At 45.5% G+C, this 26,973-nt stretch overlaps 1 protein-coding gene across 6 annotated transcripts in view; it reads right to left on the bottom strand.

The window, feature by feature from the left end:
- Positions 1-26,973, bottom strand: part of LOC126539240 (U11/U12 small nuclear ribonucleoprotein 35 kDa protein-like) — a 118,375-nt gene that overhangs the window by 55,600 nt on the left and 35,802 nt on the right. For 2 of the 6 annotated variants that reach the window (XM_072285357.1, XM_072285356.1), the window contains exons 2-4: positions 16,927-16,996; positions 1,293-1,378; positions 956-1,113 (exon numbers count right to left, since the gene is read on the bottom strand). The gene's annotated coding sequence lies outside the window, so the exon portion shown is untranslated. The other 4 variants (XM_072285358.1, XM_072285360.1, XM_055075286.2 and 1 more) reach the window with 4 other exon arrangements.

Here is a 26,973-nt window from a genome sequence, read left to right as displayed (position 1 = left end):
CATATTCACCCGTAGATTTATTGTTTCTGGTAGTATGCCTGCTCCTTCACCACCGTAACTGCACCGCGACAAAGTAGATCTTAATTTCTCGCCTACCGTAGTTTAAGCCATAAGGAAGGTGTTCACATATCTCCAATACGCTTGGAGTAATAAACACTACAATAGAGTGTAAAAGCCGGGCGAGTTGGTTGACCATCATAGTAAAAAGTAGCGCAAAAATAATAATGGCAACGCAAGTCAGAGAAGTACGCAGAGAAGACAGGTCACTTGCTCGTTCAGCGCCTGTCGTGTGTACTTCTCTGCGTCGTGTTGACGCTCTTTTTACGCCGTTTTTAGTGTGCATACGTACGAGTTCTGTTTTGGAGGCGTTCTTTATGTCACAACCCAAATATGCGCGAAAAGCGGTAAGGGCTAAGCGGGAAGTCGGCGAAGGCGTCTAAAAATTATGGAAATAAAATTTCGGACTCGCTATTCGTAAGAGGCGCCTTTCTCGTGAGTCACTTTTCCATTTCTTCTTTCAAAGCTTTTTATTGCTAAGGCTATTTGTTAGCCATCTTAAGTGGTGCTATCGCTCTCAAGATCTGCAAAGCTAATTTACATTTATTTCTTTGCGAGACATCTATCATCCACTTAGGCAATCAATCAATCAATCAATCAATCAATCAATCAATCAATCAATCAATCAATCAATCAATCAATCAATCAATCAATCAATCAATCAATCAATCAATCAATCAACGGTGCCAGAAAAGAGTGCCGCGCCACAGCACGGAATATTTTCATAGGTTCGTTATGACTTTTCAGTTCTACGACGAAGTAGTTTAGAATAAAATCCGTAAACTTTTTTCCTGAGCATTCAACTTTACGTTCCACAGACGAGCACCGGTGTGGTACTCATCTCTAGGACGAGACGCTGTCCACGCGGAAATGTCCTTCAAATGCAAAGCGACCGTACCTCTCGATTGTGCAGGATGTCCTGCCCGGCCTCAAGTATGGACGGCTGCAGCGGTGGACTTCCGGGTGGCGCCAGCGCCAGGGAGGCCCGTCACGTGACTGTCACCGCGGGTCCGCCTCTGACACCGGTAGGGACTGTCGCCGAAGGTTCGCTGGTCTCTGGATACGGACCACAGCACCAGCAACAGCCTCAAGACTTGTTCCTCCGGTACCAGGCCGTGTCCCGGATACCGCACGGCCTGGGTTCATCGTTAGACTGCCGAGTACCTCCGTTCATTCCACCGCGCGATGCGCCAGCAGCACTGCCAAGGCCGGCCACTCTGCCAGACCTGTCTCACCTGTCCACTGGAGCAGACGCGAGCGGCGAAGACGAGCACTTCCTTCCATGTGAGTGGCAGTCAAGTCCTCTTCCTTGATACACACGCTGGATAGAAAAAAAAGGTGCATAGATTACGTAATAGATTAGGTTAGAGAGATAGACCCACATGGCATGGTAAGTTAAGCAGGCTGACATAAGCCAGGTATAGATTACAGTTTTGTTGGGTTTTATGGAGCGAAATCAACTGAGCGTATGATGCGCCAACGACAAACTTATGCTGTAGTTGAATAGATTTAGCAATATAGATAATTCATTAAAATGCGATTGAGAGAGAGAGAGAAAGAAGGAGAGAGGGAGAGGAAGGAAAGACAGGGAGGTTAACTAAACTAAGTCCAGTTTGCTACTCTACACGTGGGGAGAGGGACGGGGGAGTGAAAGAGATGGAGAGAAAACATGAGTCTATATCGCACTTTCATATGCACTAAGTTAGGTGTAGGATGCCTACGGTCGGGCACTCGTGTCTGTTGCCTTCAGGAAGTGAAGAAGCGCTCGAATGGCTTTCCGGGCTACTGAACTGTGAAGTCAGGCTCCCAAGACCTTTGTTTCTGTGAATAACCTATCGTTCAGTCTATTCAAGGCACACTGGAGTGTCTGACATTGGTTATCGAAGCGAGAACAGTGGCACAGAAGATGACTGGTGGTCTCTTCGCACTTGCACTTAGCGCGAATACGCGTAAATCAAGTCACCTTTATGACCGGCACCACAGAGTGCATGGACTCGCCATACATCCTGAAATCCCGAGGGGTGACCCAACGCGGAAGATTTGACCACCTAAGTGCGACTCTCGCGGGAGCGGATTGATTACTAAACATCTATCGTGCCTTTGAACCAGTTACGGCGTCCAGCCCTCTTCGGATAACATCAAACCGATTAGGCTCAAGGCCACCTTCTTCGGCGAGGATCATTTGACTATGACCGTATATGTCGCTTGCGCAGGAGCCACTGAGACTGTAGCTGCAGTTCAAATCGAAAGGTCTCTGCGATCGTTCGTAAATTCGGTGAACTTCTTAACTAGTGCGTGCATCTATTGCTCTTATACTATTTTTTTTTGTGTGTGTGAAACATGGTTACAGCGCTAAGCAAAAATTAGAGATATTGTAAAACCCTGATAGCGAAATAAATATTACCTAACTATAAGCCAAAACGAGAATCGCGTATCACTGTGTGCCAAGAAATACAAAGAGATGAGCCGCGGCTGCCTGTGGCGGTTTTCCTAATTAACGGAGCTTTTTATAAGACCCTGACCTCCAGACTTTGGCTCTGCGTTATCGATGGAGATAGTGCCTATCAGCGCTGAATACCTGTGTTCGCAATCCTCGTCCGCTGTCTCTACGTACTCATTTGTCGGTACCGACATGCCGTCTATCGTCTCAGTAAGAATGATTGCTGAATGAATGAATGTGGGAACGCCTTTTGTCGGTCCTGCCAGGAAGGCAGTCTCGGACTGACCGGCGGAAACGGGTATAGCTTGTGTGTTATCGCCGGTTCACAGTATCCCTCTTTCACACTTTGCTGTGTCTCTTTGCTAAAGGCTCACTCACACAGTCGTCTCACCACGCCGAGTCGGGCGACTCGGCGTGGTGAGGCGACTAGTTCAGAGTGGGGGGATCCCTTGCTCCGTTACAAAGACATACTCCGTCATTATACACGCATTCGTCGCACCCACGCCGCACCACCGCCGTCCTTCTCGCGGGAGGAAGCAGTGGCATTACGCCAGTTACAAACCGCAACTTTTCCAAATCTTGTCTCTCTCAATAAGTTCTACCCACACTGTTATGCAGATCGTTGCCCTGGCTGTGGCAGCTCGCCCACAATCTTCCACGTCACGATTGAGTGCACTGCAAACCTCTTTCCTCCCTTGCCAACTCTCCTTTACCCCCTACGCAACAAAGAGCTGTGGGACGATGCCCTCCGCGACGGACCTCCCGAGGTCCTCCGAGCTGTGATACAACGGGCTCGAAACATCGCCGGAATCATCTTAGGGACCCTAGACTGAGGGTTCCTCCCACACTGCTCTCGCCATTCAAATATTAATAATAAAGATGTTTTACTCTCTCTCTCTCACACTAGGCCGACCCGACACCGATTTCGGTCTGCCTTCTGTCGGCGACAGCGTTTTTTTCCTTCGTGTCGGCGCCTCTGTCACACTGCACCGACGCCGACAATCTGCCGACGGTCGGCGCCGAGCTCGGCGTTGGTACAGTGTGACAGAGGCGCCGACACAAATGAAAAAAAAAAAAAAACGGTGTCGCTGACAGTGGGCACACCAAAATCGGTGTCGGGTCGGCCTAGTGTGAGTGAGCCTTAAACGATCGGGCGTAGCCACTGACAAGGTGGCGACTTGTCTTCGCAGAAAGATTAACTACTGAGCAGTCCAATTTTGAAATGTCAGGGGCGTTCGTGCCTCGGCAACGCGTTTTCAAACAGACGACAGCAACGTGATGTATCTTGCGAAGATTTGTCGTTGCAGATGACTGGATTTCGGAAACGATGGCGTTGCAAATGCCACCATGAATGAACTTTGCAAGCGTCCAGAAGGCGATAATTCTTAAATTAGATGGTAGGCCCTGCTGCTTAGCTGCGCGTTGCATTGCTGTGTAAACGCCTTCCATTTCAATCGACCAGCTTTAATTTTTTGCGCTTACATAAGATAACGTGGAGTCTGACAACTCGAAGCGGAAGAAGATCGAGGCATCAGGGAAATTTGAACGCATGACTACTGAGCATAGACTGAGAGTAACATGCCAACAGCAAAAGTGACGTATACTCGGGAAGCTATTTGGGGGGTTATAATAGCAGAATCAATCAATCAATCAATCAATCAATCAATCAATCAATCAATCAATCAATCAATCAATCAATCAATCAATCAATCAATCAATCAATCAATCAATCAATCAATCAATCAATCAATTAATCAATCAATTGTGATCATACACCTCGTTTGTATACTGGTACACGACGATCACAAATAAAAATGCAATGACATTTTATGTGTTCAAATGACAATCATTTCGCAAGGGCCAGATGTGGCCCAGGAGCGCCATGACATATGGTGTCGGTTTCTCAATGTATTAGGAATGCAGCGGGCAATGAGAAAATGAGTTGTAAATGGTAGACGCAACATGGCTGTAAAAAGGCCTAAGATTAAGTCGCTGTAAATTGGGTGAAACATGTGAGTATCAAAATAATGAAAACGACTATTTATTTCAGCTATGACCATAAATGTTCCCTTACGAGTAGATGATATAACAAAACTTATACAATATAACTAGTGCCTCAAGAGGGTCCTTGAAGCCAATAATTAATTATGGGGTTTTACGTGCCAAAACCACTTTCTCATTATGAGGCACGCCGTAGTGGAGGTCTCAGGAAACTTTTACCGCCTGGGGTTCTTTCACGTGCACCTAAATCTTAGTACACGGGCTTTTCGTATTTCGCCCCCATCGAAATGCGGCCGCGCCGTGGCCGGGGTTCGATCCCGCGACCTCGTGCTCAGCAGCCAAACACCATAGCTGCTGAGCAACCACGGCGGGTCTTGAAGCTAAGGGCCGAGAAGCACGCGCTATGAAAACTTCTTGCAATGCAGCGTGCAAGGCGAGGTTGCGCTATGGATGACCTGGCCAGACGATGCGTACGGCGTTTACGTCTGCTAAAAACATTGAGACTGTATTAAAATCACAAGGAGAGAGAGAGAGAGAGAGAGAGAGAGAGAGAGAGAGAGAGAGAGAGAGAGAGAGAGAGAGAGGAATTAGGAAGGCAGGATTGTTAACCAGTCAAGGGTCTGGTTGGCTACCCTACGCTGGGGGAAGGGAGAAGGTGAAGAGAGAGAAGGTGTAGAGATGTGTACGGACAGTACTTGAGTTAGAGCTGCTCGCGCAAACCACACGTTCTGAGAAAGCACAAAAGTGCCTTCACTGCCGTCTGAGCCGATGATCGATGAGGACGGTGCTCTACTACTGTCTGTTCACTTAAGAGGACGATCATCTAACTTCCTCAATGTGTTGGACAAACTGTAGCGACCGACATAACTATAGGCGATCGCCGGGTTCAGTTCCAAACACGTCGACATATAAATTAACCAAAAGCTCCATAATATTCTGAAAAGAAAATGCACATCATTCACATTTCAAAAAGCGAGCCGAGTTTTCTACCTCGAAGACTGGTAATGTCAACCCGAGCGTGAATGCTTGAAATATATCTTTGACAGCTCTGAATTTGACATTAATTGGAAGCACACTTTACGGAATCTATAAACCGCAGCTCTTGTGGCTCGCAAAACGTAACGTAACAGCTGGTATAGTATAAATATCGCCTGACGGAGGAATCAAACGCACATTCTCTCTTTAATTTCGAATAATGTGAGTGTTACCTTGAGACCTAACAAAAGATAACCAATACATCCCAGACCGTGTGGCTGCCAGCGTTATTTAAAGTAAAGAGCACATGTTTACTTTTGCAATTTTAAGAATGCGCTACTTAATAATGTTACTGCGTTTAACGTTTGTGGCAACCCTGCGTGAGCACCCATTGCTAAATTAAGGTACCTAAATTGGCGGGTTTTTACATGCCAAAACGCGCGGCCGGTACTTAACAGGAGTTTTACAAATATAGGCCCGGTTATATTTAGCAATTCGAGAATTAATCACCAGCACCACCTAGACAGCACAAGGCCTGTCCCCTCCGATCCACGACGTCATGCTACCTGGCCCCGAAATTTCCATTTCCAAGGCTGACGTGACGAAAGCGGCGTCGTCAGAATAACCACGGCTTACTGGGAACAGTAAGCCATGGTTATCTATGGCCGTCGTGCCAGGTAGCATGACGTCATGGGTCGGAGTGAACTGGCCTCGCGCTATCTGGGTGGCGCTGGATTTACTCCAACGAGCGGGTTAATTGCCGTCACAAGCTTTAAGTTTAGGAAGCGAGTCATATGGAGGACACGGTATCGGGGCCTTCTAGAAGATAAGATAAGCGCGCATGCTCCGAAAAGGCCGGCCTACATTGTCTGGTTGCTTCCTTGATACTGTATATCGTGCACCCGAGTGAGTGAAGGATAGTCAGGCGGTGGCCAGTCGAACGTATAGACGACACTGTGCGGGCTGGTACCTCGACGAGTCACTAAACGGACGAAATTTCTAAGAAGAGTCGGTTCTTCCGAGTCGTCATGGTCGCACCATCGGGACGAAGCATGGAGATTGGATACCACGACAGTCATTTTCGGCCATGGGTAAGTGTTTTCCCCTTTACTCGTAGACGTCGTTCGGCGAGCCCACCATGTGGCCACCGAACCACGGTGAGAAATAATTGGCGGACTGCAGTGAACGTTTACGAACTATTTATCACCTGTTCGCGTCAATGCAGATCGTGGCGTCGTCTGCCGAACTTGCTTGCGCTTGAAATATTTTTTTTTTATTTGATCGTACTGCCAATGCCCTCAGTGGGATGATTACAGGGGTTCGAAATGAACCCGGTGTTAACGAGCACAGTAAGTGATTGTCTCAGAACATGTCATTGCAAGTTAGACTAAAATGCACGTGCCGTACTTATCTTTTTAAAGTGTTATTATTGTATTATTGCCTTCTCACTTTGAAGCTCTTCGATTTGGAAAGAAACAAAAAAAAATATATAGATGAGAGACTGGATCAACAAATGCGCTACATTAGGCTATGTTGAACGACAGCGACAGTAAATGAGACGAAAAATGGTAAAATAATTTTTTTTATTGAGGACAATTCAGTGTTCCGCATGTTCACTAGAAGTAGCATGGTAAAGTGCTTCATGGAGTAAGCATAAACAGGATTCGCGTAATAAAGAAACAACCAACACATTCGCAAAAAAAAAAAAGCCGCTCTGCTTCCCTGGCCGTTCTAATTAGCATGGTCTGCTATGCACAACCGACGGGACCAATTACTAATGCATTTACGTTTTTCTTATCACACATCTCACTTATATTGCCCTCAGAGTCAATACACTTTACAGGGGGACGTGGTTAATCTACAAAACAAAATAATAAAAGAAGCATAAGAGTTTTTCTAATTATACAAAATTAAAAATAAAGAACCAGAGTGTGAGAGAAACTGTTATGCAATATTGGCCAATGCGTTCACCAATTTTCTCAATATTTGGGATCGTTCTCAATTCCAATTCCAATCATTAACAATTCCAATCAATTCCAATCTCAACAATTCCAATCATTACACGTTCGCTGTACGTAAGAGTGGCTAAACGAAGCGGTTTTGCATAACGGTATGCCAACCTTACGGGCATGGTCTGAACGGCGCGAAAGTTAACGTGGTGGGAAGGACTAGCATATGACGCAAGAAGGGGTGATAAGACAGCTTAAAAAAAAAACGAAAAAAAAAACGCTTAGGCGTAGCACCAACGTAGGAGGAGGGAAAGAGATAAGTAGAAGGCAGGGAGGTTAACCAGAATAACGTCCGGTTGGCTACCCTACACCGGGGGGATGGGAAAGGGGGAAAGCAATGATAACAGGGAGAGAGAGGAGGGAAGGAAAGAAGGAAATTGCGGTGAGTTCGCTGACGTGTGTGGCCTTGTAGGCGTGACGCAAGTGAAGGTACAGCTGGAAGTTCGAATTCATGATTACGATGCTTACCGGTTCGGCTGTAGCTATAAGCCGTATAAAACGAGCCGAGTTATTTATTACCATTCTTAGAGACTGCATCAGGCCAACATTTTTTGGGGGTGGTGCGAGATATTGTGCGTGTACGGAATTGCTACAGTGCGGTATCTATTTCCTTCTTGAAAGCAGCCTTCATTTCTTGTCTCTTTCTTCAATTTCCCCTCAGCTATAGATACTAGAACACTGTCAGGATACCCTGCTGACAAAAGTCGTGTCAATTTACTTTCGAAAATTCCTGCCACGGAATAAAAAGATTTCTTCAGGGCGTTATCTAAGCACCGCCCATAGCTATTGCTCTTTTAACAAGCTTCGAATGGGATTAATGATAAGGTAGCAGGGCTTTACATGCCCTTGTATGGTACTCCCAGCACACATGATAGCTAGTGAGTTTTAGCTTCGAATCAACAAACCGATTAAACACCATTTTCTGGAATTGCATGCGTTAATTTCAGAGGATTGCAACATTCGTTAAATAGCGCTAGGAGGTTATTTACAGAGGCAGGGCAACCATCTTCGCTTCCTTGCATTAAAATTTAAATTGTCCACATATGTAAACGCATTCGCATTATTAAAATCTTTGAGGCGGTAAAAAATTAGTCTGCCACGACGAGCTAAAAAAATATCTCTAAGGACAGGAGCTACGCCTAAGCCTGTACAGAGCTATTCTGCGTGCCTCTTTTTTTTTTTTTTTTTTTTTAACCGCTGCATGGCCCCGGTACTTCTGGGTGATGAACGGCAAGCACGTTATTAGCGTGACATTGCATTCTTGAAAGAAAAATAGCGGGCACAGCGTTTTCAAGAAAGGGAACTAAAGTAAGAGGGACGAGGATTATTGGTTGGGAAATGATACGTCCCAAAGGGCGTACATTATTTTAAACCGTGGTTCGTAAATTTGAATGAAACTGGACCTTTTAATGTTCAATACTTAAGTTCATCTACCTTGTAATCAAATTTTTCGAGTGAAAGAATGTAAGCCTATTACGTGCTATACATCTAATGTTCCACGTTGAGTGAAATTATCAACCTGATAAATTGCGTGCACTTATTGGACCATAGTGTAAGCTGATCGTATTGACACGGGTACTTATCCTTTTTCGGCGACGCGCCGGCATTATTTGGAGCTTACTCGAAAGTTATCGTTGATTCTGTCTTTTGTGCACGTTCTCGTCGAACCCCGTGTAATGAGATTGTATGCGCGACACGAATTGTCTCGAACTTTCTGGAAAGCACGCGGGCACCAGCGATTACGCTGGGACCGTCGACGAATCTGTGAAAGCCGACGCGCTTGACCCGCTGACCAGGTTTCGACGGTCGCCGATTGTGCTCGCCGTTGTCGTTGAAGTTTCAGTGTGTAGCCTGTTTTTGTGGGCACAGGCTCGGCTAATAAAGAGTTCCGTCATTCACAGTTTCGCTACCGTGTTCCTGACCGCGAGTACAACGTGAAAGTATTCATTCATTTTTTGCGCCTTCACGTGCGAAGACATTATACGGAGTAGCGGTTACAAAGTAACTGATAAAAAGAGATGACGTGATGAAAAGAAACATGGGGGGGGGGGGGGGCTAATTATGCAACATTATTCCGTGCACATCAGTAGTCGGGATAATGTGTGGCAGATAAAAAGAGCACTAGGCAAAAGGCGACGAAGTAACAAAATACTGGTTAGGTTAAAACAACACCGGAAAATCGTATTCAATGCATAACATAGGTATTATATTGGGTGTCCCAGCTAACTTTAACGAAGTTGTTCAACGAAATACATTTTTAGGAACATGGCCCAACATACAGTTATAAAGCCTACGATGTTTGGCCGTCGGTGGTCCGACGACTATAAAACCGTATCGTGCAACTTGGTTTCTCATCTTTCATTTTCTTTTTGCATTGGAAGGCTTGGTTAACGTTAGCGGAAACACCCTGTATAAATGACTGATTTTAGACACAACACAGTTTTAACTGAAGAACACAGCCATACATTAATTTCAGCACTTATTAACTTAATTGTTCTTCTCGAGCAATCATTACCAGCTTAATGAGCATTTCTTCTATTACAGGCGAAGTTAACCATTCATTCTCAGCTGGCATGAAACAGGTTAATAGAAAAACTGAAATAATTCAAGATTAGTTCCTGCAGCCTATATCTGTTTCAAAACATTTAGAGTCGCTTTCTTTTGGTGTTATTCTAGACAAATGCAATGAGAGGAAGGTCGTTCGAGTATAAAATGTAGGACACAAATTAAATTATATTCTGCGGTCTTACGTGCCCAAACCACGATATGATTATATGAGGCACGCCGTACTAGGGGACCCAATGTTAATTTTGACCACCAAGAGATCTCTACCGTGCACCAAATGCACGGTACACGTGTTTTTTTTTGTTTTTTTTTTTTGCATTTTGCTTCCATCGAAACGCGGCCGCAGCATCCAGGATTCGATCCCGCGACCTCGGCCTTAGCAGCGCGATGCTATAGCCACTACGCCACCACGGCGGGTTTTAAGGTAATTTTCCTTAAGTTATTGGTACTTTGGTGGCAACAAGTTCAGCCAAAGCCGAATAATAAGGCAAACTGTGAGTAATTTACTCTCACATCGTAACGCAGATTGACCGGAATATTTTCAGCTTTCGCAGCATTTATTTTTGTTAGGCGGTATCGTGCGAAAGGCAGATGTCAATTTTTCTGCGTGTATATTGTGCCGTTATTACTAACCTCAATAAGCTGACCTTTCAAGAGTTCAAAATTGGTTTACTACGGTTTCATGATGCGAAATATAAAGTATATAAGGCTGATTGGACCCATTGCCGGACTATCAATGAGTATCCATATCCCAGCAGTCGATAAGGCGTCTCAGTAGCGACGTTACATATTGTGCAATCACAACACCAACACACAAGCACGCACGCACGAACGCACACACGCACGCACGCACGAACGCACACACACACACACACACGCACGCACGCACGCACACACACGAATTTGTACGACTTTAGATCATGACATTTTGAAGTGAGAGAATTATCTAGGATCAGTTGTCAATTGGCTCTTGCATAAATTCCTTTCCTCACGACCATTACATGTATTTAACTCGCTGATATTTTTGTAATGTGTTTATTTATAAATACTCCTTCGTGTGTATTGTATTACGAATAATATAACAGCGTCTTCAGAAATAGGTAAGACGCCTGGCCAAAGTCATGGTCAGGTTGATATCGCCAATATATTAGAATTGTGTAAAAATCAGCTAACGAGCTTGAACGCTAACAGTGTTCCGCTGCTGTAAATCCTTAGCGTTGCATTACTCAGTATATATAACACGCCCGGGGAGCTGCTGTCTCACAAATGTGTAAGCAATGACCGATCTCAATGTACAATCATCTCGAATGCAAGTCAATCTCTGTTAACGACGCTAGATTTTATCCAGCGTAATCTCCTCTGTGCCCCGCAAAACATATCACTCGTATATAAACCAGACACTTGTTCAAAGAATGCACAAAGAATATCTAGAACCCGTAGCAAGAATGTATCATCGAATAACCACAACTAAGTTAAATTATTCCTCATACTAACATCAAATCAGAATTCCTGTATTGATAATAGGACTAAGGTCCCTATATAATACAGCTTACTGAAGTAGGAGTACTAATAACCTCGCCGTTTATCACTTTTTTTCGCACTGCCCTTCAGCAAGGCTACTGCATTTTTGTGCGACACTACACTTCAAAGAATGAGCATCCGCTGTCTACAACATGTACTAAGAATGCCTGCTCAGTGCACTTGCATCTGTTAAAAAAATATGCCGCATAGGTTAAGTCATTTTTCGCGTTCACGCAGAATGAAAATTTCTGTCATAAGAGAACACGCGCGCACCATGTTAGAGTCTAGTTCGACGGATCAACAGCCTCGCGATTTACCAGGGGCTCTTCGCAGTTCCCTCCAGGAGGACTACATCGGAACCGAAATGCTCGTATCGCGAGGTGCCGGCCATTCGCAGCAAGCTCTATTTTCTTTCCCCAACCCTCTGCACACCAGAAGGCCTGCCATCCCGTCATTTCTGACGTCTCCCGGCGATCACTGTTTTGTTTGTTGTTGTTTGTTTTTTCCAGGGCATCGCTGACTACGATGCCCGAGCACGACTACCATGTACGCAGGCAAATCGTGTCTCATGTTGTGTCACACCTTCCATGTAAAGCCCCCGGCATCTGGAAAATAAACGGTCCTGAACCAAACTGCACATCTACATATTTTCGCTCCGTGATTTTCGGTGTCGTATACTATGCCGTGTGTCCCAGCTAACGTTATCTGGGACATTCTCTCTCTCTCTCTCATATATATATATATATATATATATATATATATATACATATATATATATATATATATATATATATATATATATAGGGGAGAGAGATAAGTTGTGAAGCACATTCGAGAGGGCTTGCTTGGCGTTTGGAAACGCGTGAATCAGTCCGCGCGCCGAACAACGAGATCACAGATACGCTATAGGCGTCGAACCAGCCAATGAGCGCTTGCTAACCCTTTTTTCACCCTGTTTACACCGGAATATTGCGTGTTGTGCCATGGCGTGGTCACGTTGTCTGCTTGAGAATATTTGAGCAGTGTTAAGGAATATGTGCATGCGTTATCTGTTTGTTCGACATGCTCAGTATCATGTGTCTTCAATATTGACTGAATGGTGCTTGGATGAGAATACACAGGGTGTTGTGCAGGATTTCATATGAGATTACGGTATGATACATACTGGTTCTGAACAGTAATTATATGGTAACATACGGGTTATTATACTGGGTCTCATATGACGCGAGATTGCGCATATGATACATGCTGGTCCTGAATGGTGCTTAGATGAGAACACACGGCGTCTTGTACAGGATCTCATATAATATGAGATTACGGGTGTGATACATACGGGTTCTGAACAGTAATTATAATGTTAAAACTCGATCGAACGAAACGAGATTTTACGTAGTTCCCGATCTAACGAACAAATTTCAATTCCCCGGCAAACTACCCATAAGGTTCAGTGTTGTCATCGACCCGAATTAACGAAACTAGCTTGCATCAAACCCGATTTAACGAAGCTTTTCCATAGATAAATGAGTAAAAAAATAGTGACTTCTTTCTAATTTTGACGCAGACGGGCTTTTCTTCGAGCGTGCGCTCTAAGGTTATCGCGTTAAAACATCTAGGCACTCTAGCCACGGCCCTAGCTTTATCTTAACGAGGTTGCACGCCGCGCCCATGCACGGAACAACGGACTCGGCAGTCGCTAGCGTTCTTACGCACCAGATGGCGCTAGGGGCGGCGGTAGTTGGGCCACCCTCGCGGACTTTTTGCACGCGCAAGCGTGGGTTGGCGACAAATGCAAGGCCGCGGTGCTTTTAAGGGGTGGCTACGCTATATTTTAGGCTTCGCAGGAACGAAAAATTCCTTGCTCGATTTTCCGAACTTCCCGATTTAACGAAATAATTCGAGCCTGTTCATCACCTCGTTGAATCGAGTTTCAACTGTATGACAACATACGGGCTATTATACTGGGTCTCATATGATACGAGAATACGGATATGATACATACAGGTTCTAAATGGTGCTCTTAGATGACAACATACGGGGTCTTGTACAGGATCTCCTGCAATACGAAATTACGTATATATATATATATATATATATATATATATATATATATATATATATATATATATATATATATATATATATATATATATATATATATATACAAAACGCGTGGAAACGTGTGCCGCATTCATTTTTTGTCTACCCTGCAACTCCCCAGGAGGTTCTTCATTTTGGAATTCCACACCATGCACCTTGCGTCAAGACACCACGCTCAACGTCCATATTTCAAAAACACCTGAAGAATCTTCTTCTAACAGAAAATATTTACCATTAACTTTTTTCTTCTTTTTTCACCCCTATTACTTCAAATATGCCGTTGTTCCGGAACCTTTCTTCTTTATTGATTGTCATGTATTTTTTGAAGTTTTTTGTTGTTTGTATTGTTGCTCATCTGGTGAAGCTTTTGTATTATTCTTTTTTCCCTGTCCGTTACTGTCAATTTCGTTTAGTACATTTAGTTTTACTGCATTTGCTCCTTGCGATTGTGTAATTTCCTGCGTTAGATCTATTGTAACTTCCAAATGCGGACGTTTTGTTTGTATGCTTGTTTCTTGTTTGTGTATCTTGTTTTGTATGCCCCATTACTTACTTTGTTCCATGCTTCCTTGTATATGATTTTAATGTGGTGTTCCTCTCTGCTTTATAAAAAGCATATTTGTAAATAACAGGAGGTCCCGATACAGTCATTGACTACGGGACCTCCTTCTGTACATTATTGTTCTTTATAACATGTAACCTATTATGAATAAATCAAGTTCAATAAGGGTTTTGAATGGTGCTTAGATAGGAATGTACTAGTTCTTTTACGGGATCCCGTATGATCGTGTGGAATTACGTATATGAAACATACGATTCTTTTTAGTTAGCAACACCACTCGTTCTCACACACAATCACATGCGTATAATCATATGAGAACATCAATATGAGGTATTTGGGTTTTGTATTTGCGGTTATCTCGCTAAAAAAAATAAGACCGCGAGAAAGGTTCGATTTCTAAATGAAGACTACACCGAACAAACAGACTTTACAGATGCTCAAAGAAACGCAGTCGATGAGAAAGAATATGCGCTCTGCTCTCGGGTGCGGGTGAGAGAGATATTCATCGAGAGGCTGGAAAAGAATGTCCGCAAGCACCCCAGACCTCGTGCACTTGAGCTACCTCCAAGATGGCCGCGTTCCAGAATGCTGCAGACGTGAACGTCTCCTCTCGCAGGCCCGGTATTTTCGTGGCCCAGTCCGCCCTTTCCTTCGCTGCTTCCTCTTTCTCCACCTCTCGCTGTTGCTTTCGTTGCCATATTTTGATGTTTGTTTTAGCTCTTCTTACGGTGTTCATGTCCTCCCCCCCCCCCCCCCCCCCTCTGCCTCTGTAAGAAAACGTGCAGCATCGTTGAGATTGATTGTGATTTGTTCTAAATTTGCTTTCAAATCTCTGGCGTTTCCAGCGTCGGCTCACTTCTATAAATAGAGCTCATTCCTTCTGGTAACTTTCGTATACAAACGCCGGACCCATCCCGCAGAAAAGCATCGATGCTTGCATGCGGGACAGGGCTAGCTGGCCGCGGGAAGGCTGGGCAGTGCAAGTTTTAAACTTTGCCCCGTGTAGTATTCAGTAGAGGTTGGCTTTAAATGCTATGCATTGATTACCGAGTTACCATTCAACGGGCGAAATGGCAAAATAAAAGCTACGTTCGCTTTTCGAAAGATTAGCAGTTCCCCTTCGCTCGAAAGGGGAAAATGTCGACGGCGATAGTAGTGTCTTACACTGCGTTTGTATTGCTGGGTCGGTGTTTCTAACGGTACTACGTGGCGGCACGTTGGCGTAGCTACGCTGCCAGAGCGGCAGCTACTGCGGCACGGCCCAAACAGCGTTCGGACTGCTATACCGACGCTCACAACGGGCTTGCGTGACGAGAAGCGTCAGCGCTGCAGGCACGACGCTTGTAGCATAGACAAAAAAGAAAAATGAAAATGAAATTGGATTCAAAGTACGGTTGCAATCCCTCAGCTCCGCCGTGGCCCTGCCCGATATGCGATAACACCGGAGGCGAGGATCCCAGACCAAGCCATGGGCTATAGTCCGTAAACCTACCGCCGCAGGCCGGATCAAGTTGACCTCCGTCCACCCTTTTGATTTTTCGTCTTGATATTTCGAGTGGAAAGGTAGGTGCTGACACCCATCACTTTGCAGTCAAGGAACGGAATTCCCGAAGAAGAGTTATGGAAGGCTTGTTAATCTCTCGGCCAAAGTGAAGTGCGCTATGTCGTTTACAAGTATTCATAGTTAATTGAGAAATCGGCTTGCCACGCCGTAGGAAAGTTCCCTCATTTGTAAATGCATTCAGCGGGGCACTAATTTCAAGGACTACGTATACCTGGTTTAGGCGGTGTAAAAGTGCCATTGGAACGTTGTTTTGCAAAAGTGAAAATTTGCGAGATTGGACTTTATTTGATATCGATCAACTCGGCCGCAGATGTAAATGGTATTCTGTTTCGTTCGATGGCGGTATACTAAATGCTACGCGTAAAAAAAATATTTTTGCCTTTTTCAGATTGCGATATTTCCACGCGATGCGATGTGCTCATCTTTATTCCGTCTCCCGTTTCATATTTCGCTGCAAGACGTTTTTTGCATCGTGTTGCGTTGAACACGACGATTCTTGAGCCGACTGTCGCTATGTCATTGGGTATGTAAAACATATATTTTTTTTTCTGAAGCGAAACTTCGTTTGCGAACTTTCCCTGATTTTCTAAGCGTGGCTGATGGGAGGCTGCTGTCTTGCGCAATAGCTCGGGTTCAAAAAAAAAAAATTAATTATGCATGTCCGATGGTGGTGTCGAACCTCGGTGCCCCAGCGCAGCAGCCCGATGCTTTAAGCGTTAGGCACGATTCATTTTTTAATTGTACCATTAGGTCACACTCGCACGCGCGCGAGTATACTTATATCGGGCCAACGCCAACCAGTTTAGAGATTGGTCGCCACGCGCGTCAGCGCATGCGCGAGCGCTTTATGGTGGATGCAGCAAATCGCACCGGTGCGCACACCAGGGGGCGCGCCAATGCGCCGGTTCATCCAATCATCGTCGCCCCAGTGCGCGCCGGTGCGATTTGCCGAGTTCGCCCTGAGTTTCTTCCACGCCAAAGACGCGGGAGTGCATAATGCGCAGGTTTATATAGCACCCGATTACCCGCCTCACGTATAAGCTTCGCTTCACGTAGATTCCAACGTGCGCGTCGGATCTCCGCAGCTCTTTGTACATCGTCTGGTATGAACAAAAGGCTCGCTGGCAAGGCTTACCGAGTTGCATGGTCTCCCAGGCTCAGGACAAAATAGCTGCGGCTTTTTTTCCCTATCCAGCTGACACCTCCTGCGAAAGAAATGACAGGTTGAATAGTCGTAGACGCTGGTAAAATTTCACAAATGTTTCCTTAGGAACCGCCTGCACGGTTAAACTGTAACGACTTAAAATAAGGTCGTTGTCAAACGTTGTAGCTTCGAAGCCAGAGTAGCACTTCTAATAGCTTATACAAATATCACGAAATATGCTTGTCTAAATTAATCTGTTTAATGACGTGCGTTTAAGCGTAAACATTTATCCGAATGTACACTTTTTTCATCATCATGTGCTGGGTAACTACACATGAAACTTATGGGAGTGTTGAGGGAAAGTATCGTTTTTCCAGAAGGAAGCGTTTTGTGGGAAGTGAAAACGTGTTAGACGCAAAAAAGATGACTCAACAAATATCGGCCATACTTTTCTGTTGAGTGCATTTTCGGGAAGAGTCGGGGATATGCAGGGTCGACTTCCCACCTAGCGATGCCCAGCGCCGTCTGCTTCCCCTGCAGTCAAGAGCAGACGACAGATGTCGCGCATGCGCGCGGAGCTGGGAAACGCAGTGCGCATGTCCACGCTACCTCTAGCGCACTCAGTACTGCACGCTATTGCCGAGGCAACATGCCGAACCGCGTGCCCGCACGCGTGCGTTCTGGCTCGCGAGCCAGCGGCGCCAATGACGTCATCGCCGTGTGTGAATGGACACCGCGCCGGCGCCGGGAATAACAAAGTGAATCGTCTGCAATGCGCAGTGACGTGCATGCAGGTGATGCGGTCGTCCTCCTCAACCCCTGCCCCTCTCTGATGACGCCGCCGACGAAGAAGAAGTTTGATTGTGCAACGCCCAGAACGAAGTCGGTGGTACCACCTTGGCGGCGGTTGTGTCGCAGCTGCGGGGCGGGCGAATGACGTCATCGAAAAACAAGTGGAGAGGGTAGGTGGGTGGGCGAGAAACGTGGCTGAAGAGTTGGCTCATCCCTGTCGGCAGGTTCGCGAGGATCCCAAATGGCGATCGGCCCACCTCCGCAGTTTTGGTTTCTCGGAAAGGCCTCCCCTCCCCGAGACGAAGCTGACTGCTGCGCCCAACACTTCGGTGAATGCGCAAATTGTGTTTTCCCGGCGCCATTCCGTTGAGTTGTTGCTGCGAGGAATGAGTTCAAGCAGCGGTTACGACCGGGGTTAGAGGTTCTGCGCAGAAGCATGTCAACAACAGTTTTCTTGGCAAAATGGTCTCGTAGGCGGCTTTCCAGGTGTACCCCTCACGTCTCAACAGAAGTACACGCCTCCTCTCCGTCAGTAGTGAATAGTAGTGAATAGCAGTAGTGAACACTACTGCCGTCGGTAGTGAATATAAATTTAGTTATAAATGCGTTTTTTTTTCAAACATTTTTGGCGTAATATTTCAGAGAGGCCTCATGTTGTGTGGTGACACATTTTATATGTCCTCCCACTACGAGATAAAGTCTCAGGAAAAGCATCTTTCAGATTATTCATTTTGACATTATACAAAAGTTACAGCGATTTCGTTCATGTCTTCTGCACAAATTACAAGTCATAACTTCTCAAAATTCTTTTCAAAATTTGTAATCCTAGCCTATCGAGGAAACATATATGCCCCGTATCCAATTATCTCCTATGAACGCATGTGATTACATAACGGAAATTACGCCCAGAATCTTCTGCGGAAGCTATCTAAACGATGCGTAACCGTTTGGTACTAATCACCTGCTGTTTCATCGTCGTATGCTGTTGTGTTTGTTATAATTGCGAGAAACACCCCGAAGGAATGGTGAAACGGAGAAGCCTGGTTGCAACACCGAAATGTAGATATTTGTGGTCTGTTAGCCGAGACCAGCATGAGACGACGAAGAGGCAAGTAGTAGCAATTTTCACTCGTGGTATAGACAACTGGATCCCAGAGGATGTGGACGTGGGATGAAATGATGAGAGAGATTTTGTAAATGAAGCTAATATATACAACATTTATTTTGTACACTGTCCCTCGCTTGGTTCTTCTTGTTGTGTTCCTTCTTGATCTTCGAATTGGATGGTGGTGCGTTCGGATGATGCCGCTGCTTCGTGGAAGACAAGCACTGGCCGTTGCGGGGTGTAATACGAGACGCAATGGAACAGTGCCACGTCTGGCAGACATGGTACGTAGACGTGGTCGATGACACTGGCTCCTCTCGATGTGAACCATAGTCAACCTTGATCAAATGTACTCCGGCGGCGGCTGAGTATGGCGTGGCCGTGCGGGCTCTTTCTTGAAAGCGATCTGCGACGGGGACAGAGTGCGCCGAGTGCTGATAGCTTCGTGTGCGATGTGTTCTCGCCGCTCAGTTCGCGTTGAAGCGAGAGGCAGCACGAAGGTCAATTCGCTCGTTGCTGCGGGCCTTATCTTGAAAGCGATCGTCTTACGTGACCGACGGATGGGTTTCCTCGTTGGGTAAGCATAGAAATACTCGCGCATTTAAAATCCCGCGTCTTCCCATATATCGTATTGGACATGTCCCACATGATTTCTGTAGGAACACATGGGGGACCCATATGAAAGCCCGTGTATTTCCTTATATGATATGGGGCAAGTTTCATAGTAGTATATGGACTCGCCGCGTCCCGTTTAAAAACTCTTATGTCTCCATATATATTGGGGAGCGTCATATGCGAACATGCAGGTTTTTGTACAGTACTCCCTTATGTTCATATGGTCATCATATGGGGCATGTCCCGTATGTAATATGGGCACATATGGGTTTTTATATGGAACCCAAATATGTTCATATGGGGATCACATGGAACACATCCAATATATTATATAGGAACATGCGGGGTGTTATATGGGATCCTATATATTCGCATGGGATTATTGGATATTAGAGTGTTTTAGTTGAGCGTCTTTACGGTACGCTCCGCTCCGAGCGGCCCCGCTAAGCCACAGCGGAGCGGCGGGCGATTTTCACGTTTTAGTTGCACGTTTAGCGTAGCGGAGCGGACCTTTCGTAGTTGCAGCGCCCCCTGGCTAAATTCGGGGTAATGAAAGAAAATAAAAACACTTTATGATCACTCTTATACCGTAAAACGTATATATGTATTATATAACTTGTTTCTCCATGAAGTATCTAGACGTGCGCTTGTAATGCGTTACCGGTCCATTTTATCCAATGGAAAATAAAGCGCCGTCTTGGGGAACGCCACGTGTTAGCCAGCGCGCTTGCTTTCGGCATCCAATCCAATCCGTTCGGACGCCAACGCTAGCCAAAGTGCTGCGCGGCACTAGTAGCCACTGTAGCGGCACGCTCCGCTCAGGCAGCTTCTAAGCGGACCGTGTTCCTCGCTCCGCTATCCCGCTTACGGTTAAGCGGACGGCGCATGCGCATTCGCGCTTCCGCTCCGCTTAACTGCTTAGCGGAGCGTAAACACGCTCAACTAAAACACTCTATTGAGCCTATGGTTTCATTATGAAATTACATATGAGAACAGCTACGTGTGCAACGACCAGACGAATACCCGAAAATTCGCAGAATTGTACACCACTCGACAACACCGCCTTCTTGTTCCAAATAGATACGCTGCTGATTTGATGCACTGCCGCGTCGACCTTGATTGGCAACCAAGATTGCCAGCTTCATATGCGATGAACAAAACGAACGACGGAAGAGACATCGACGTGCTTACAACATTGATTGTTTCCACTCATGTGAGACGATGCATGCCTTAATAAATAATTGTAAATATTTATGTCACGGATAGCGCCAGCACACAATGCGCGAGCGCCCCAGCTATAGATGTGTTCCCTGTAACGTGCTTAGTTTTTCTTGACCCATCGCTGACCTGTCAGCTCCTCGCCAAATAGACAACGACCGTAAGATGTGCGAACGTTTTGTGAGCGCAGGTAGGGCTTTTGTGTTCTCGAAATATCCACATAAGTACAGCGAAGACACCGTAGTCAACTTCGAGAAGTGCGGGAGTAATTAGAACTTTTTCAACATGACATTCCCTAAAGGGTCGCAGAAAGTGTTCACCCTATTTTCTGGATTCAGGGCAACACGCCCCACCATTTCCTGATGGTTTAAATGTTTTCTCTGTCGTACAAAAAGGGAGAACTGCTAGGAAAACGATATATCTACATATTCATTTTACGAAACAGTAACGGTTTCATCTGACGCACAAAATCATCATATGATTGATTTAACAGCAGTGTAATGCGCAATGACATTTGTCACTTAAAGATATAAAAGCAGCCCAACAATCGAACTTTGGAGGACGCGAGAATCAATGCGAGGAGCACATAACTAAACATGATACACGAGGCCAGCAGTGGTTAGTAAGACAGGCAAAGGTCCAATGTGCAAGCTGTACATTCTGTAAGAAGTGTCGCTGTCGTTTTTACAGGCATTTGATCGGCACATACGGCTGCGAACGTTTTCTTGTAAAATTAAGAGCGTGCTGTTTTTTTTTCATAGTACAAAACTTCGTGTAAAACTTACAGCACTCTGTAAAAAATTGCATTTTAGAAGCATAGAATAATCGGTTGTTTTAGTTATATTTTATAGAAATTACAAGATGTTCCGTGAATGTGGTGCCTTAATTTGTCTGCAACTTCGCGTAAGGAAGAGCACATTGCCCATACTGTAAACGGTTTTTCTCGTAATTTGCACCTGCTTCTATAGAGAAGTAATGCCTAGTTAACTGCTTCATTTAATGTGTACATTCATGACGTGTACCTAAATAGGAAACAAATTTCCACTTCTTGCGCATCTTTGCAAAGCAGTCTACTCAATCTAGAAAAAAAGAGCGTCCGTTGTTTAACCTTTTATTCGATTAAGTTGACAATTACGGTACAGTCGGAAACAGCAAAATTAGCTCTTCGCATGATCGAGCTTGAGACGTCGCGTTTCTTAGGAATACCACGATATGCAAAATTACCGAGAAAGCACGAAGTGCAGTGAGGACTACTGCGTTATTAGTTCTTTTAAAAAAGAGTAGCTGTGTTTTACGTATGCATTTTTATGTCTTGCTGTCTGATGAACTAAGAAAAAGAGCAAGAGTTATTTTGTCGAATGCTTAGCTGCAATGCAAACTAGGTAAACGCGATACCTTCTGTACATTAGGATTTTATCCATCGTGCAGCATGAATGCTGAAATGTATGGTGAGGAAATTATGTAATACACCGTAGTGCTGCGGCAGTGCATTAACATTTCATAAGTCACTGACTACTCGGGGTCATTGAACTTACTCAGCCATGTTCAAGCTAACTAGGAGTCCATAGCGCAGCCCACCAAATATTTCACTCCTCTCGAGATGAAAAGTTGACATGGTTTAGCAGTTCTAGATTATCTGCGGTACTAAAGGGGACAAAGGCAAGAATCGTGAGAGCTCACATGTCATGTCAGTGTTGCAGAAAAACTCGCTCTTCAGAGAGCATACCATGGCCACACAGAAGTTTACCAAATTATATATGTTACATCGTAATGCTGTCTTAATAATCTATTCTGAACTAAAAAGGTCGTATAGCTATGATAAACATTTGAACATACCTATTGATTCCGTGTTAGGGAGCACGTTACAGAATCACTTATTGGTGCTCACAGCTCTAAAAACTGAAGAGGATAATTAGTTTCTTTATATGTACCCCAATAACAAACAGTTTGCGTGATAAGATAATTACATCTTAAAGTAAGCGCATCACTTGTATCATACAGATGAAGTTCGTTTGCCGGTGAGCAAGGTGTCTTCATATTAAATCTTAACGTACACATGCGTAAACAACGTCGACTTGAACTTCACAAATCTTGTGGAGCGTTTAAATCCATGAGAAGATATGAAGTGTCTAGTATAAATTTTTCCCGCGCAATGTACTCTTGGTCATACGCAAAGTTGCAATGTGGTGCTCTCTTCACGGGAGTTGGTCTCATTCTTTAACGAAACGTGATTAAGGGACTATCGAAGTTTCCTAAAACTGCCAATAATTAGTGACGACATTGAGCATTACCTGCCAAGCAGTGATGCTGTGCAAAGCTACGTCTTCGCGGGTGCACAAACATTGACGTACATCTGCGACCTCCGTATTTTCCTGCATCGAGCCGGCGGCCCGACTCCCAGCTTTGTCGCGCGAACGTCACAAGTTCCAGGTACGCGCATTGGTGCATGAGCAAACAGCACCCGCGAAGTGAACCACACAGAAGCGTATCGTCTTTGGTTATTACACACAAGTCCCTGAACGCTCACGTGTTCGTTCCTGTCCGGTGTCACGCTATACGTAGGCACGCGCTCAGCACCACTTCACTTGCAAATATGCACAACGTAAATCGCACAAATGTTGAGCCAGCAACATACCTGCCCGCATTCCCGGATCAGTCCAAGACACCCAAGAGGTCTGTGCCTCATACAGCGGAACACAATGGCCATCGAACGGAAGTGGCAAACGCAACACGTCACACGAAATAACCACGCGCAGTAGCGGAGGCGTCGGCTCATCTTCCCGCGAGTACTGTCAGACCACGTGACCACTCGCTAGCCAGCGACGAACTTTTCCGATGCTAGTTTGTTGCTCTTTTGTTTTGCTTGTTTGTTTGTTCGTATGTTAGTTTTTTTTTCTAGCTTTTCGCGTTGCTTATGGGGTCAGAGCGACGCTCAGACCGCGCTATCAATGGCATCAGCCGGCCTTGAACAGTGGATGATAGCGTGACACGTAATCGAGTGAAAAGCATCTCTGCAAGGCGTTGAGCTGCCCTTCTTCCATTTCTATTTCCTTCTATCGCGCAAGCTGCCGAGAAAACGAAGCGCGGAAGGAAGAGAAAGGGCAGTGGGAGAGTACGCAACCCCTTTCCATCAGCGTGGAACCATGCTGCCTGATTTTACTAGACATTAGACACATTAAGAAAGAAGTTAGACGCCTTACGAAAAGCTTCAGAGAAGTCCGAAAATATTACGTCCACTTGTGGAGTGTTCCATACGGATAAAGCGAAATTACGAACGTTTAAGACTAGCTGGATACAAGTTGAAAGCCACCTCATTGAACCACGCTGACATCTTAATACCCTAGACTTGTCCACAACGCTCAGTGTGGTCGGGCACAACACTCTCTTGCACACTGCATTGAAATCGAAGGTTGAGATCCAAGATAGAGGATGCCATTTATTAGTTTGCAACGTTTACAAAAAAAAAAAAAAAAAGAAAAAATCACATACGACGAGATTTGTTTTAATTGCATATTCAATAATCTCATATGAACACTTACGTTTTATATGCGTTCTCATGTGATCGTACGAGATTACTAGGTATGTGGCATGCGTTTGTGTCACGAGATTTCTCGCCGGGGAGTTTGGCTTAAAACCACCGCGCAAAAGGTACAGGAAGATATTCCTGCTCGGGTTTTGTCTCGAATGACTCTCTGACGACTTGGATGACTCTGGTGGGCCTTCAGTAATTGAAACTTTGACCCCCGGGCACGCAATATGTTCTCACAAATGGCACAAACAAACCCTTGCGACACCTCTCCTCAAGAAAAATTGCCGGGGAAGTCGCCAGCTCCTGAACGCTTCTTGGCACGCATCAAACCGTAGACTATTTATTTATTTTGCAATACTGCAGTCAGCAACGCTGCCTCAGCAGGACAGGTTACACAACGCACACTTGTAAGCAGTTTTTAAGCAATGAAACGTTACTGCACTCAAGCTAAAAAAAAGAAAAAGGAACTATGGTGTTTCATGTTCCAAAACCACCTCGTGCTTAGTAGTCCAACACCGTAGCCACTAGGCAACCACGGTGGGTATTATTACGCTCAACAGGTGATGTAGGTAGAGGATTTAATAGCCTTAGCGATGGTAGAAAAAGAAAAGAATTGTTGGAAAAGATTCGTCCTAGCAAGGTATGGGCGTACGACCACGCTGTGATTTAGCCGTAAGGACCGTTTTGGTGGAGCAGGCAATTCTGTATCCCGTTCCAGACCTGTTTTAGAACAACATGGCTGATAAAAAACAAAACAAAAATTAGTTTTACGATTCGCCGCCGCACTTTAAATGGTTAAAGCTCGAGGGACGGCAACATATTAGAATTAGATTGCGGGAAAGTATACATTGGGCAAACTGGACGTTGTCTAAATGATAGGTTACGGGAGCACAAATACACGTGTCAGCTTCTGACAGCACCTAGCAACTTAGCCGCACATTGCAAACAATGCAAATGCTCCCCGCTAATAGAAAGCACCACAGTCATTGGAACATCAAAAACAAAACGTAGCGAGAAATATGGGAGGCGCTTGCGATAGCTAAAGAAAAAGAGATGTGCGTAAGCACTCCGTCCATCGCGCTTATCAAAGCTGAGGTCGAGTTTGCCAGGGCGAACGGGTGCATGTGAACGATGTATGCCTGACCCGAACTACGATCACACGTCGTCACCTTGTCATATATTATATGTAACCCCCCCCCCCCCCCCCCCCGCGCCATATCTCCTTGTATATAAGCGCGTTCTTTAATAACAGTATTAAACAGTTGGTAGTTTGCGCTACGTCCGTCCACGTCCTGTCCTTCCTTAATATCGTGTTTGTAAAACTGAGCGCAATATAACCATGAACGTTCACCAACTAGCCCCTTTCATTGCTTTACTAAACATATTAGAAACTGAGGACGTAGCTGGGTAACTTGATAAAATGAGCCTAGGTGCAAGTCGGCGCCATGCACTTAATTCTCACATCTTTGTAGTAACTAGGACCCCACACAATAGCAGCGAACTCAAGGACCGGGCAAGAAAGGGTTCGGTGTGCCTCAAGCTTCCCTTTAGTTTATTAAATGTTCTCTCTCTCTCTCTCTCTCCTACCATTTGAGGGTTACCTTGTTAGCTTCCTTCGTTAAAAGCGCAGTTTCTCACAGGCCATCGCGTGCGTGTTATCGATATGAAAATCTCAGTTAAGCTTACTGGCAATTTTTAAACCCAAATACGTTATACAAGAAGCTGACTCTATACGCTGCGCCCCCAAACACAATAACTATAAAAAACAGGAGGCCTCGTTAAATACCTGCATAATTTGTTTGAACCGCTTGCCTAAAGCGCACACACAGCATCGAGACAGTCACAATGGCGCCCACATAAACGAGGGACAAAGGGCTCTCGTGTCGTCTCTAAGTCTGCGCCTGGAAAAAGGGAAAAAAAAAGAAAAGAAATATCGCAGCGAGTAAAATAAAAAGAGAAGACAAAACTCGCGGTGCGTACTACTCGCGTCGCGCACGTGTTCTGCCCGCGTCGCGCGTCCTCCAGGCCCCACGCGACGTTGCCGCGTGCTCGCGTTTCGGAGTGGCGTATAGAACCGGTATGCATACGCTGTCTCGAGCTCGCTCGCTCGCGCGCGCGCAGGCTTAAGGCGGTTTCTTCTAGCCACGTGGGGGTCGCGAGACCGTTTCTAGATTGAGCATGGGCCTACTGGCCGCAGCTGCTGCTTGCATTGGTTGTGCTGCGGGGCTGAATAATCCTCCGAGCCCGGCGTTTTTTGCTGCCTAGGAAGCGAGTCGCGTTACGACACCGTCGAGTCGATTTTGACTCTTGGCGACGCTGTGAACACTGCGAACGACAGCGAGAGCGGCTTGAGGACAAGTTCTTTAAGCTGTACTGACACGCTTCCCAGTGGCTCTAATCATTTCGTGCACACTGGCGTCCCCGTTTCTCTCTTACCCCGGTGTCACGCAGCGCACTTTCGATCGCGATCAAGAGTGCGCCGTGATTGGCTCCTTTGCGCAAGCTGCGCGAGGGAGCCAATCGCAGTAGAGAATTTCGATGCGGATCGGGCTTGATCGCGATCAAAAGTGCGCCATGTGACACCGGTATTACACTAGGCCCGCATTACGCGGGCTCAAAGTAATGACCTTTGCTTCTAAGGAACAGCCAGTGTTTAATGTCACTGAGTACGGAAAGATTGGTTTTATCTTACGGTCTCCAGATTTCTCAAGACTAAGCCAGAGCTCCAAGAAATCGAATGTACATTCGGAAGAGTACAACAATGTGTATACAAACAAAC

Source organism: Dermacentor andersoni, chromosome 11 (assembly GCF_023375885.2).
Source record: "Dermacentor andersoni chromosome 11, qqDerAnde1_hic_scaffold, whole genome shotgun sequence".
NCBI lineage: Eukaryota > Metazoa > Arthropoda > Arachnida > Ixodida > Ixodidae > Dermacentor > Dermacentor andersoni.
This window is presented reverse-complemented; position numbering and strand designations above follow the sequence as displayed.